Source organism: Enhydra lutris, unplaced genomic scaffold (genome assembly GCF_002288905.1).
Source record: "Enhydra lutris kenyoni isolate GAN:26980312 unplaced genomic scaffold, ASM228890v2 scaffoldscaffold1, whole genome shotgun sequence".
Classification (NCBI taxonomy): domain Eukaryota; kingdom Metazoa; phylum Chordata; class Mammalia; order Carnivora; family Mustelidae; genus Enhydra; species Enhydra lutris.
This window is the reverse complement of record NW_019154085.1, coordinates 71,527,953-71,541,787: the sequence shown is the minus strand read 5'-3', so window position 1 is coordinate 71,541,787 and position 13,835 is coordinate 71,527,953.

Below are 13,835 nucleotides of genomic sequence, written 5' to 3'. Positions count from 1 at the left end.
TCACAGCATGATTTATAATAATCAAGATTGCAAACAACTTCACTGTGGAAAGTAACTTCAGAAATATGAAAATAATTAATAAGTCATGGCATTGCCATATGGTAAAGCATCCTATAGCCCTTTAGATTAAGGTTCATGAAGAGTTTAAATAAGCTAAGAAAACGCCTATGTCTTAATATTAATTAAAAAATGAGGACAAAATTATATTTGCAACATGGTCACATTATGTCAAAGCAAATGTAGGGCAAAACAGAACGAAATTTGATATAAACAAATTTATTGTCTTGGGTGGTGAAATTATGGGTGACTTTCTTTTCTTTCTATTTTTCTGTATTTCAATAATTGTTATTTTTAGAATAGTGACATCTAACGAGACACTATTTTCAGTGTTTTACATATTTAATTCACTTAACCTCTCAAAAACGCTATGAAATAGGTATATTGTTATGCCCTATGTGTAAAAAAAGAGACAAAGAAGCAGAGAGTTGAAGTACATTTCCCATTATCACAGAGCTCTGAAGTATTGGGATAGAGGTGTAGTATTTGAATTTGCCTGCAGGGCTGTATGGTCTCCCTGTAACAAATTTGTATTGCTTTCTATTGGAAGTCTTAAAATAATTTAAAAAAATAAATAAACAGTCACATATAATTTACTGTAGAAATTCAAAGGAAGAAGGCTGTCCAGCCTGGGAATCAGGGAAGTCTTAGAGAGGCTGAATGGGATTTAAATATGCACAACTTGGGGTGCCTGGGTGGGTCAGTTGGTTAAGCATCCCACTCTTGATTTTGGCTCAGGTCATGATCTCAGGGTCATATAGAGAGCCTTACATTGGGCTCTGTGCACAGCATGGAGTCTGCTTGAGATTCTCTCTTTTCCTCTCCCTTTGCCCCTCCCCCCTCTGCATGATCACTCTCTTTCTCTCAAAATAAATAAAATCTTTGTAAATAAATAAATAAATAAATAGGCACTAGTTAAAGGAAGGGCCTGTGGGGGGATGGAACAGTAGGAGCTAAGGCAATCAAACTTGCTATTAGTGGCCTGCACACAATGAAGATGCATTGTTTTTATACCTAGTGTTTACTAGTGTGTCTTAGGTCACGTTCCATCTCTTGGGAGAGTTTATTCTGCTCCTGCGTAGAACCTGCTTTTTTCCCCAAAGTCAAATGCCCTTTCAAGAAAATGTCAACACTAGAAGGTAACATTCAAGCAAGTGTCCCTTCTGCACTACTCTTAACAGGAAACTCACCTCTTTCCCTAAAGAACCCATTTCCCTTTCAGAAAACTGTAATTAGTAGAAAGTTTTTCTTTATAGTTGGACTTAAGTTTAACTCTCCACAACTTTTCCCCATTGGTCTGGTTTCCCCCCAGAAAGTATTCAAAGTAACACTAAAGACACCTCTGTCCCAGGGTGCTCTGTTATTGGACTCGCCCTGATTTCTTCTTCTCCAAGATAAAAGTCTTCAGTTCATTCAGCAATGTGCCGTGTGACTTGGTGCTCAGGCTTTTCCCATCTTACCCATTCTTTTCAGAAATCACTGCACTTGGTAAATGGTCCTATTAAAATAATTGCCCAGAACTGAGCAAGACTCTCCAGTGACAGAATGATGAAATGATTCCTAACTGTCACCTGGGCTTCATCTAGTACTGTAAGCCAGTTTAGGAACTTCTGCACACCTTGCCTCATATGAGATGTCATCAACCAAATTGCCTGGACTTTTTCCATATAAATCTGTGTGCAAATAGGTATTCCCAAGTCTGTACTAATATAATTAATTGTTTCTAACCTAAGTAGAGATAGTAATATGCTGGTCAGCAAACTAGAAGTTGGTCCTGGTATTTGGGTAAAAAAAAAAAAATCCAATAATGGAATTTTATAGTTTTACTTTTCAGGACAGAATCAACACTAAATCATTTAGCTTGGATCTTGAGGAAAAGACAGAGGTTGCGTCACGATGGTGCAGATACAGAGGTTGTGTGTTGGGGTGGATGAAGAATATTCTGGAGCCATATGGGAAGGTTCAAGCAGATCTGCCTTCCCCTAGTAGGAGAGAGGAAAGACGTATTCTTCGATCAAGAGCCTCCTGAGCCTGCAGAGAGCACTAGACTATATCCTGTTTGGTGAGGGGCAACATCTATCCCAACGTTATGTGCAAGTCACAGACACACGCTCACCCACGATGACAATGCCACCGAGTCAAGGCAAAAGTAGGGGGACGATTAGAACAACGCAATGACTTTTCATAAAGTTAGATGTATTCAGCTTACAGGACTAGTCTTCATTCTGAGATTCTGTCCTTCTGACATGTTTGGTATGAAGTGTTCTTTCTTTTGTGAAGTCGATGGCTGAAACTTTCTTTTTTAACAAATGTAAATATTTAGCAAATGAAAAGGAAGGTAGAGCAGAGAAATAGAAAGAAACTGAAATCTTCCTGACATCAATGTTTAGCTTTTAAGATCAGCTCCGCTGAACACCACCCCATAACCCTGCATAATCGTTTTGTAAGCCAATAACTTTCCTTATTGTTTAAACCAATCTGAGTTTTATTGTTGCAAGGCATTTGCAAGACAGTTGCAAGACAACTGGTACGAGACACAGAGAAAGGGAATTCAATGATTGGTTAAATTAATGAATGATCCCGGCCAAGATCTCCATGTGACCTTTGAACACAGGCACAGTTCCCTGGCTTGTTTGGTTGGCAAAGGCCTGCACTAGTTACTTCCTTCTGCTTCCTTTTCTATGCCATCTTCCACCACTAGAGTTCCAGCCGAATTTCCTTGATTTGTAACAAACATCAGGTCTCCTATTACTTGAATAGTTTAACCAAGGTTGAAGCTCCAAACACTTATTTAGAGTCATTTCTGTTTTACCTTACCTGCCATCCACAGGATTCTCTTCTAGCCACAGGCTTGGAGACCGTGGGACTCCTTGTGGGACTCTCCCACAAGGTAGCAGAGACTGGCTGAACATAGCTCTCATGTTCTTCTCCTTTCTGGGCACACAGAGAACCTGTATTGTCTTGTTCCCCTTTTGTTAGGGGTAGGCCTATAGTCAAGGTCTCTTAAAATATGGCTAGAAGTCTAAGGCCTTCAAGAGGTAGGGGTGTGTGTGTCCTCCACCCTCTTGGTCTCCTTCCACTGGCTGGATGCAGAAGACAGTGAGGCCACAGATGAAGGGATGTTGGGTCTTTGAATTAGCTCATGGAAGAGAGCCACCTACCAACCTGAACCATGTGGCTTGGTTTGCTGTCTAGGTGAGAACTAAACTGTTCTACCTGAGCCAACAGCCAACAACATCCTAACTAATAAATCTGACGGGCTCACTATCCATCTCTGCCCACAGGCTTAGTTTAAGCTGTTCTCTCTTGGTTCTGTGTTTCCTTGGAGAAGCAGCCTCTTTTATGGCCTGAGCATCCAGTTTTTCTCTTCTTCTCTTCAGTTGTGAGCTAACACTTTCAGAGCAGCCCCATCAATTCAATCAGTGCACCTCGCATAGTAAACTTGCCCCCAAGACAGTCCCCAGTTAATGTGTCCTCTCCCTGCTCTGTGGGGCAGAGCGGAACCTCAGAGATCAGCCAGCAGACTTCCTGAGCTCTCTCTTCACTTCTGTGCATTCCTTCCCAAAAGCAAAAGGAGTTAAAAATCAGACAGGGATGGAAGAATTAAGAGCACCACAGCGGAGGCTCACGGAAGCCCATCCACGGTCCTGGGCTGAGGTTTCCGCAGCAGCATCGCCTGGGAAGAATTTTGTGAGACAGAGATTCACACTCAGAGATTTTGATGTGATGTTTCTGAAATGGGTGGCAAGGGTCTGTATTCTTAATGTATCTTTGTGACCCTGATGCATCAGCCCTGAGCCAGACGATGGCGTGTCAGGGTGAGCAGCAGCACTGGTCATACAAATAGCCAAGCACCCCATGATGGTCAGTAGGAGCACAGCAGGGAAGAGCTTGGGATTGGAAGTCACACCTGAGTATGAATCCAGGCTCTACCACTAACAAGTTACGTGACTGGTAAACTTCTTTAATGTCTGAACAGCCCTGAATTTTCAAGCAGGTTTTTTAATGTCACAGTAATAAAACTTACATGAAATAATGACTATAAAGTCCCTGGCATAAAGAACAAAATAAATAGTGGGGATGTAGGGGTGGGTGGCTATGTGTGTGTGTGAGAGAGAAACAAGTCTGTCTCTAGAGAGATGACAGGTGTGATGGCTTCCATGCCCAGGAAGGAGAACTTCCCTCTCATGGATCTCCTGACCATGAACTATTTGGGGCGCTGGTTCTGTGCTGCTGCCGCTACTAGAAACAGCCAGCAGAGAGAGCTATTTTGCCCCTATCTGAGATTTTGAATCTAACCAGAATTTGGGTTTTTCCCTCTCTCCTTTATTTTTTTTTTAAGATTTTATTTACTTATTCATGAGAGAGAGAGAGAGTGGGAGAGGCAAGCTCCCCGCTAAGCAGGGAGCCCGATGCGGCAGGACTCGATCCCAGGACCCCAGGATCATGACCCGAGCGAATGCAGACATTTAACTATCTGAACCACCCAGGTGCCCATCTCCTTCTTTAAAGGAAAAGAAAGTGGAGCCCACCTCCTGCCCCAGTCTGTTCCCGGATCCCATAAAGCATCCTTGTGCAGACAAGCCATAGGGAGGTCTCAGCATTCCCTGAGTACAAAGCAGGCCCCATTAAAGGCAGTTGGCCTCCTGTCCTCTGCTCTTCCCAGGAAGGGGTCCTCCGGCCTCCCTGCTTCTGGAAAAAGCTCTTCTCACCACCCAGGACCTCAGACACTTCTCCCTCTGGCCCATCCATTCCCACGCTCAGCGCCAGGCCCTGCTTGACTGCAGAACATTCCTGGGTGCCCCACTTAACATCTGAGCCTCCATCTCCTCACGTGCTCAGCATCAGTTAATTCCCAGGCTTCTCAGGAGGAATGACGAGATGACACACGTGAAAGTGCTCACAATCGGCAAGTGCCTCACGAGTGTCCCACATTAACGTTAACATTTAGCAGGAGCCCCTCCTTCTCTGCCATTCTTCGCCCCTGTCCCTCCCCACCTGACAGAGGGTGAAGAAAGCTGAAGCATTCTTCTGCTCAGTTTAACTCACTTACCCAAGTTTGAGTACAGGATGCTTATGAACACGCCTGAAAGCCCCCTAGCAGTCCGGTGAGTCCTCTCCAATGCACAGGGAACCGGGGGAGCCGGGTCTTGCTACAAGAGGATTCACACTTATAGAAAGGGGACAGCTGGGTTAGGAAAGTGATCCCAGAAGCCCCTACTAGGAGATTCCAAAGAGCTATGAGATTATGGAGAAAATGTCACTTTGGTTCCTGAGCAGAGAAAAAAGCCTAGGGCTGGTGGAGGGGTGGGGAGCATCAGACGTCACTGTGCCTCTGTTTCCTTGCCTGGAAAACACAAAGAATCCCAACCTGCCCTCCCCACTTCTTCACAGGGGTTTTAGAAGGTGATACCAAATTATTACAATCACAAAAATAACATTTAGCACTTACTATATATCAGACACTGTTTTCAATGTTGATGCTTAAATCCTCAGAACAGTTCCATGTGAGAGGTACTATGAGCCCCATCTTACACATAAGGAAACGAAGCATAAGGGGGCTATCGTGATGACTGTACAGTATTTGTGTGACAGCCGTGCAAGGTTCTCATGCCTCCCTCAGACTTGGGGTAGAGGGACGGGGACTCTCCCTCCCCAGACCAGGCAGCAGAATCTGGGAGCCCCCCTGAGTGCTGGGAGGCCTCCCTCCAACCCCCCACTGTGCTGGGCCAAGGGCCCCACCCCGCAGATGGCGAGGCTCGATGATTTCAGAAGGGAAGCACGTGTTTGTGACATTGGGAATTCTCAGAAATTATAATGAGGGCAAATCACTTTGGATTCATTATGAGTCAGGCACTGTGCTAAGCGCGGAACAGGCAGGGCTGGCTTTTTAAACAGTCTTGTGTGGTGAGTGCTGTTGGTATCGCCATTTTACATTGAAGGCTTAAAAAGCGTTAAGACTCCAGAGCAGCGGTCAGCGAGCAAGAGACCACGTGCCAGGCACCTGTCTCCGTAATTAAAGTTTTACTGGAACACGGTTGTGTCCATTCATTTAAGTATCGTTTATGTTTGCTTTTGCAGGACAGCGGCAGAGTCGAGTAGTTAGAACAGACTTCTGGCAAGGCCTGCCAGCCTAAAATATCACTGAAGTATCCCTAAATGATCACGGGGCCGGTTAAGAAGGTTACCGGATCCCCACTTTGGAACCAAACTGCCTGCCTTTCACTTCTGGCTTCGCCTCTTAGCAGCTGTGCAACCTGGAACAAGTTAGTTCACTTCTCTGGGCTCTGGCTTCCTCCATCATCTATAAATTGGGGAGAATAATAGAACCTACAGCAGAGGATTGTTGCGAGGATAGCCTTCATCCTTCATTGCTGGTTTGCAAACTACAGCCTCACACACACAATGGCTTGTCATCTGGGAGCTAGAAATGCAAATTCTGCTTCACCCCATGCTTGCTAAACCAGAAACTCTGGGGGCCAGGCCCCCCGCACTCTGTGCTTTAACAAGCTCCCGGGTGATTCTGATGCCAGCTAAAGTTCCAGAACCACTGACATTGTATTGAAAGCCATTCCCCCAGTAAGTGCAAGGGTTTGCTATTATGATTTACTTTAGATTGGTATTTAATCCACCTCTGTGTGTTTTGTGGGTTTGTCTTGGAAATCAGCCTTAAATTCATAAGCTCTTAGGAGGAGGAATAACATCTGACTTTTCTTTTGTATTCACCTAGTATCGAGCACACTTTGAGTGCTTATTCAACATTATTTGATTGGTTGAACAATTTCTAAAAATGGGGTTGTTTTCTGGGATCTATGAAGCTGAGGTGGCCTGGAGTACATGGGTGGCCCTCAGCAGATCTTTGTGTCCCCGGATGTTATGCACAAATGTTTGCATGGACGGGCATTTTTCTTGGTAGATGCCCCGATATTTTCAGCACATTCTCAGAGACTCCCCAGCATTTTAAATAGCACAGCTCCAGAACACAAGCAGCCACAGGTTAAGGTAAAGGACTGTAAGTGCCCTCGAGGAGCCCTAGGAACAAACACACCCTTTCCGTGGAGCATGGGAGGAGCCTGAATGCAAAGATGAATGCTTCTGTTCTTTCTCTATTTCCCTTTCTCCACCCCTGCCCCAGCCATCTCTGCCCTCCACCTCCTGGATTCTCTTTCTCCCTGGCATACTGCTTCTCTTCTTCCAGCTGCTAAAGAAAATGGGATAGACAACTCTGCATCACATCATGGAGATGGCTGTTTAATTTGAGATGAGTGTTACGTTACTCATTGCTCAGGGCCCCCTTTGATCCGCCAACATTTGCTTCTTTTATCCCCATATAGAGCATACTTTAGTGCCCTGAATGCTTCCTGGTTTTGTTGTCTTTTAGAGGTCATCGGAGATTATTTATTTGGGAAAGCAGATGGATATCTTTTTTAATGTCAAAATAATTACTGTTTGGTTGGTCTGATAGTTTATTTACGCTTTCAATGTTTTTATGTTTACGTTGAAAGAGCATTGTGAAAATTATATTTTATCTGTTAAAGTAAACAGGATATGACAACCTTTTTAACCAATGTTTCTAGCCAAAGAGTTGGTTTATTAAAATGGTTAGAAGATAACGGAACCAATTGGGAACAGTCACTCGAGCTGAAATGCACAGCTGTATGCTTTCTATTTGTACAAAAGCAGGAAAGAGGCAGTAAACAGTGCTTTAAAGAAGGGGCAGTATAACAGAGTGGTGAAGAGTAGACTTGCGCTCTGGTTTGAAATCCCAGCAAATAATCCCAGAGAGAACGAGCCCTCTGTTTCTCTTTTCAATGAGTCACCACAGTTCATCTACCTGGAAGAGTTTCTCCAGCCACACACCTTTATCATTTGCACTTAGCAACTTTTATTGGTAAACTAGTTCTCTGCTTTACCAAAGAAGTAAAAGGGAAGAGAGCTCTCCTGGCAGGTTGCTCTAGGATTAACCAATAGGGATTAACCAGCGGGGGACGGGGAGGGGGGCGGGCGGGACTCTTCTCGTTATTTGGACTTTACTCTTGTGCATCATATTAGTTCTTTATTTTTCATGGGACTGCAGCCTTCTACCACAATTAACATGTATTACTACATGCTAATTCATTAATGTAGTCACTTCAGATTGTTTCTAGCTGCTTTCCAGTTGTTTTGATAGAAAACATGTGTTGGTTTAACTGCGGATCTTCTCTCTCAAATTCAAGTTATTTTCCCCTTTACTGTGGCTCATAGAGACACCTCTTTCTTCAAGATCTCTTTTCTGTAAGGATTTCTCGCAACCCTGGGAGGAATGAATTTAGAAATGGTTGTATTTGTATGGTAGGTTTCCAGGTTTGGGGTTTGTTCTAAGTCTGTGAAGTCTTTGGATTTCCCTCTCCGCCATGGAGAGATGGGTAAGGTGGTTAGAATCGTGCCAGGAAGAGAAGGCTGCCGGAGTCCATTATATTCCCAGAAAGTAAGACCCAGTGGGGCTGCTTCTTGATTTCCCCCAAGTCCCTGGCAGGAGCCCAAGGGCCCCAGAAAACACATGCTCTGTCTTGCACAAATTCGATGGTATTCTTGGCCCACGTGGCAAGAGATACTCATCCCTACTGTGGTATGAATTCCTTGCAGGTATCTGGAATTAAAGATCTGACACAACTTATATCTTACTATTATTACCACACCAGACATTTCAAAAATATCAACATTCAAAAGGCTGACTAAGCTGGGCACCATACTAGGCTATAATTTGTCCCTCACTAATGAAATGGTAATGTGATTAGGGCAGAATAAGAGCATCCCAGTGAAATATAATCCTGTGTGATGGAAATAGATACGTAGACCAAGAAAGGACCTTAAGAGGCCATTGAGGCCTCTTCTGATATTAAAAACCTTAGAGAACTACATCAATTGAGAAAAAGGTTCACAAGTATAGGATATAGTGGTGCCTGGGTGGCTCAGTCATTTAAGCGTCTGCCTTTGGCTTGGGTCATGATCCCAGGATTCTGGTTTGAGCCCTGCATTAGACTCCCAGGTCAGCAGGGAACCTGCTTCTCCCTCTCCTTCTGCCCCCTTCTCCCTCTGCCTACCACTCCCCCTGCTTGTGCACATACTCTGTGTGTGTGTGTGTGTGTGTGTGTGTGTGTGTGTGTGCGTGAAATAAATAAAATATATTTTTTTAACTGTAGAATGTGGCAAAATAGAAGTACACGGCTGGTAGATATATAAGGCAGCCCAAACATGTTGGAGAGCAGCAAACTGGCAAAAGTCTAGGAAATGTCATGTTCCATATATTCCACTTCCAACATATATATCTTAGGGGGAAAAAAATCTCACAAAAATTCCCAAAGAGACCTGTAAGAAGATATTCATTGCCAATTGGTTTTACAGCCTAATACTGGAAACAACCTAATTCATCAAGAGAGAGACAAATCATGATACATGCATGCAATATAATACTATAGAGAAGTTAAATAAACTGAGCAGTGTGAATCAACGTGAATAAGTGTTGGAAACAATGCTGAGTCCAAAAAACAAGTTGCTGAAGGATGTGGGAACAGTGTGATGTCATTCTTACAGAGGTTAAGCTCTATACAGATACAGGCACACCCAGGAAAAGGATAAAGATACACAAGGGAAGAACAGACACCAACTTCACACAAATGTTTTATCTGAAGAGGGGAACCAAATCAAAGGGGGAACAAAAAGATATTTCAACCTCATCTGTACAAACTTAACGGCTTAAAATAGGTCTGAAGCAAATACAGCAAATGCTACTGGAACAGGCACAGGGCTATGTTGGGTTTGTTTTTTTTTTAATTACTTGTGTGTTTGAATTTCTTTAATTCCCTGAACTTTTGTACATATACCCTCTTCTATGGCTCTCCTAAGGCGGCCTTTCCCTTGCATTCCATTGCCATAACATCTTTCATCCTCCAATCCTGGTGTAGCTTGGATTTCAGAAAAAATACTTTTTTCCTAATAAATACTTCCTGTACTCACGTCCACTTGCTAAGGGAACCAAAAGTTATTTCCAAGATGAATTATATCATCAGTGTCCAGAAAGAACCACTCTTCCACCAATAGGTCTCTTTCCTCTCATGAATTTTCACCCTCACAAGGATGACCTGACATCTCTCCATCTAATTTCATTAGTGAATTTACGGAGGGGCTGTTGGTCCTTCCATCTAGATCCTTAATAACTCTGTCAAGTGTTTCCATCTCTTGGTTCCACCTGAGCTTAAGGACCAAGAACTCCCTCTCTGTACAGACACTAAAGTTGCCAGAATAGTTGTGTAGGATTGTCCCCCTGTTCACCCCACCTGTGCTTTCTCGAGATTAAAATGAAAACATAAAGAATATATTGCACAATGAAAATGCAACTTACCCTGGCTTACTCCAACCATGCCCTCACATCTTCTCTAGAACCAACCCCAACTCAAGAAACTTAACCTCTAATTCAAAACATCAGTTCAAGGTTAGCTGGATTTTTAAAAAAAAACAACATTCAAATTTTCTGCATAAAACCTTTAAGGACACTAAATGGGAGAGAAAAGAAATAGATAAATGTTTACAAGTACCCATCCTTTTTTTTGTTAAGACTTTATTTATTTATTTGACAGACAGAGATCACAAGTAGGCAGAGAGCAGGCAGAGAGAGAGAGAGGAGGAAGAAGGTTCCCTGCCAAGCAGAGATCCTGATGCAGGGCCTCAATCCCAGGACTCTAGGATTATGACCTGAGCCAAAGGCAGAGGCTTTAACCCACTGAGCCACCCAAGCACCCCTACCCATCCTTTTCTATTTTCTAGTCCCTCCAAGAAGAATTGATGAGAGTGTTGAAAATTCTATGTGGGAGGAATCTGGAGTATAATGAATAATCTTAAAGATAAAAGCATAGGTCAGTTAAAAGAGGGTAAGGTCAAAATTTCTGAATTAAGAAAACAAACCCCATTTCTGTTATATGCCTCCATAATTTTATAAGCATGCTCTCATTCATGATAAATTATTATTATTGTGGAGCAGATGGATGAATCTCAATCATTATACTATAATGGAAGATTAAACATTTTCTTAACTTCTATTCATCAAATTAAGTCTTTATACTCACAACAAAGGACAATGCATCAATGTTATCATTAGGGCTTTTTTAATATAACTTTAGCATGAAGCATAAGAAGACATGATTAATGTACTGACAGAAGTAAATACTAAACAACATACATTAGTCTAGATTAGAATCGCTTTTTTAGTTCTCTTATTTTGTGGCTTCTCAGTCCTCTGAATCTTGTCAAGGAGAAACAGCCATCAAAATCATTCCACCCTTTTTTGCTAGCTGTCCTTTTTCAGCCGCATCTTTACTTGTGAAATGTTACCTATTCCCTAAAGCTGTGGGGGGTCGGGGGAGAGGGTTTCCTGGGGAGGGAAAAGGAAATAGTATTTGTTCAGCCCCCAATAAGACAGGTTTCCCACTTGGTTGAGTTTTAGGTCACATTTAACAGACAGCAAGATGGAGAGAAATCTCATGATCTATAGTCCCTCTGGTCTACCACACCCAGTGTGCAAGATTGCCCAAACTACTCCTGATCCCAAAACGTATCTAGTCTTTACAACATCATGGGAAGCAGTTTCACAGTCTCCCACAAGTATGTATTTCAACACTTTGCATTTTATGAAGCACTCATTTGTAGAGTTGGAGTTAAACAATGGACAGCAGTAGTGCAGCAAAGAGCACCGACCTTGGATGGATAGGACCCTAGGTCAAAACCCTAATCTTCCACTCTGTGGATCACAGGGCCTCCCACATGTTGTTTAGTCCTTTTTTTCCTTTTACTGATAACACTTACTGTCTTCTCTAATCAGATGTGCATTAAACATTTTGCATCTAACATCTCGTTTACTCATTAGGAAACTCCCCACTATATGGGTCTTATTATCCTCTCTTATACCTAGTGTTATTATCCTTGTTAAGTTATAAAGAATTGGAATGCAATAAAATGGGAAGGCTCCAAGAAAAAAAATTGGAAGACTAGTTAACAAGCTCCATAATAGTTCAATAAAATATCAATAATTAAATATTTGATAACACAATAAAGAGCATCAACTGTCAATTAGTGTATTGTCAGCACATCGTTTATTCAGCATGGTGATCCCCAGTTGGGATATATGCTGTACTTTAAACTTGAAAGTAAATTTCCATAGGAAATTGTCCCATGAGCCCCATTTTTCAATCAATAAAGCATAACAAAGCAGGGTGCTAAGTTTGAGGGAGAAAAACAACACTCCAAAGAGGCTGCACAAAGTAGAATACCAGCAAGACCAAGCAATGACCCTGTGTTTACTTCACCATCCAGAGAGAACTTTATCCCACACCACAAGACACATCTCAGCCTTTCAAGAGCTGATGTAAGAAAGCAGGATGTTGTCTTTCAAGTACATATGATACTGGAATCGTTACTCCAACCTCTGACACCCAAATAATCCTAATATACATGAGTCTTTTTTTGATAATGATCCAGAAGCCATTTTGGATCTTGGGGCACCCTGAGTCCTCATTTCCCACATTAATTATCACTGAGCAGAACTGTGACTTCAGAAGCTATATAACCAGAGACAGAATTTTCTTAAAGATTTATTTACTTATAGAGTGATTGGGGGGAAGGACAGAGGGAGAGAATCTCAAGCAGACTCCCTGCTGACTGTGGAGCCCAAAGTAGGGCTCAATCTCATGACCCGTGAGATCATGATTCAAGCTGAAACCAAGAATCAGCCACTTAACCGACTGAGCCACCCAGGTGCCCGCCTTTTAACTTTGTACTTAAAAGATGGAAATTTTTGCTCAGAGATAAGATGCTATTGTGAAAAAAATAGCCAGATTCTGGAATAAAGCAGGCAAGAAAACAGGGCACCAGGTAGAGGTGGGAATCATCACACACAACAAGTAGTTTAGTGGTGAGGCCAGTGAGCAAATTGTTGTGAAAGAAATATGGAAGTTGTTAACTGAAAGAATCTGGTTATAAAACAATATGTATAATATGATCTCTTTCTGTTAAAAACACACACATATATATACACATACATGTGTTGACCTGGAATTACATCTGATTAAGGTGGAAACCAGGGTCACCCCTGGGTAGTGAGAATGTGCTTCCATTTTCTAATTTTTAGCTTGTATTTTCTAATTTTCTTCAATGCACAAGCACTGATTTTATAATAATTAAAAATTATGCTAAAGTGATTATTTACTTGAAATGGATTGCTTTCTCTACACCTTTCATAGTCTTAGTTCACTGCTTCCCCTTCTTTCCAACATGGTCTCAACCACAGAGTAACACTAGCATTTTCCCTTCAGTTTGGCTGTTGAAAGGGATCCCTGTGTTCTGGCTCTTCCCTGGCCCCCAACACACACACAAACACCCACTTCTAACTCGGACCTGAGATTGATTTTAAGCTTCACTCTTAATGAGCTCTGTGGCCCAGACAAATGAATGAACTTCTCTTGGCCGCAGATCCTTCAACTGTGAAAGGTAGCGATCATACTTGAGGTGAATTAAGTAAGAAAATACGTGTGAAAACATGGTACCCAATACTACAGTGTTTATGTAATTTCATTTTTAGCAGACACTTCTCTGCTATATTATTTAAGTACTTTAATGTGGCAGTTACATGAGGAAATTATTGCCTGTGGCTGCTGACAGTTTGAACTGCAAGTTTCTAGGACTATAGGAGCTGAAGCCTAAATATGATTTTTCACCGACAAAAACCACTGAAGCAGTTAGAGAAAAGG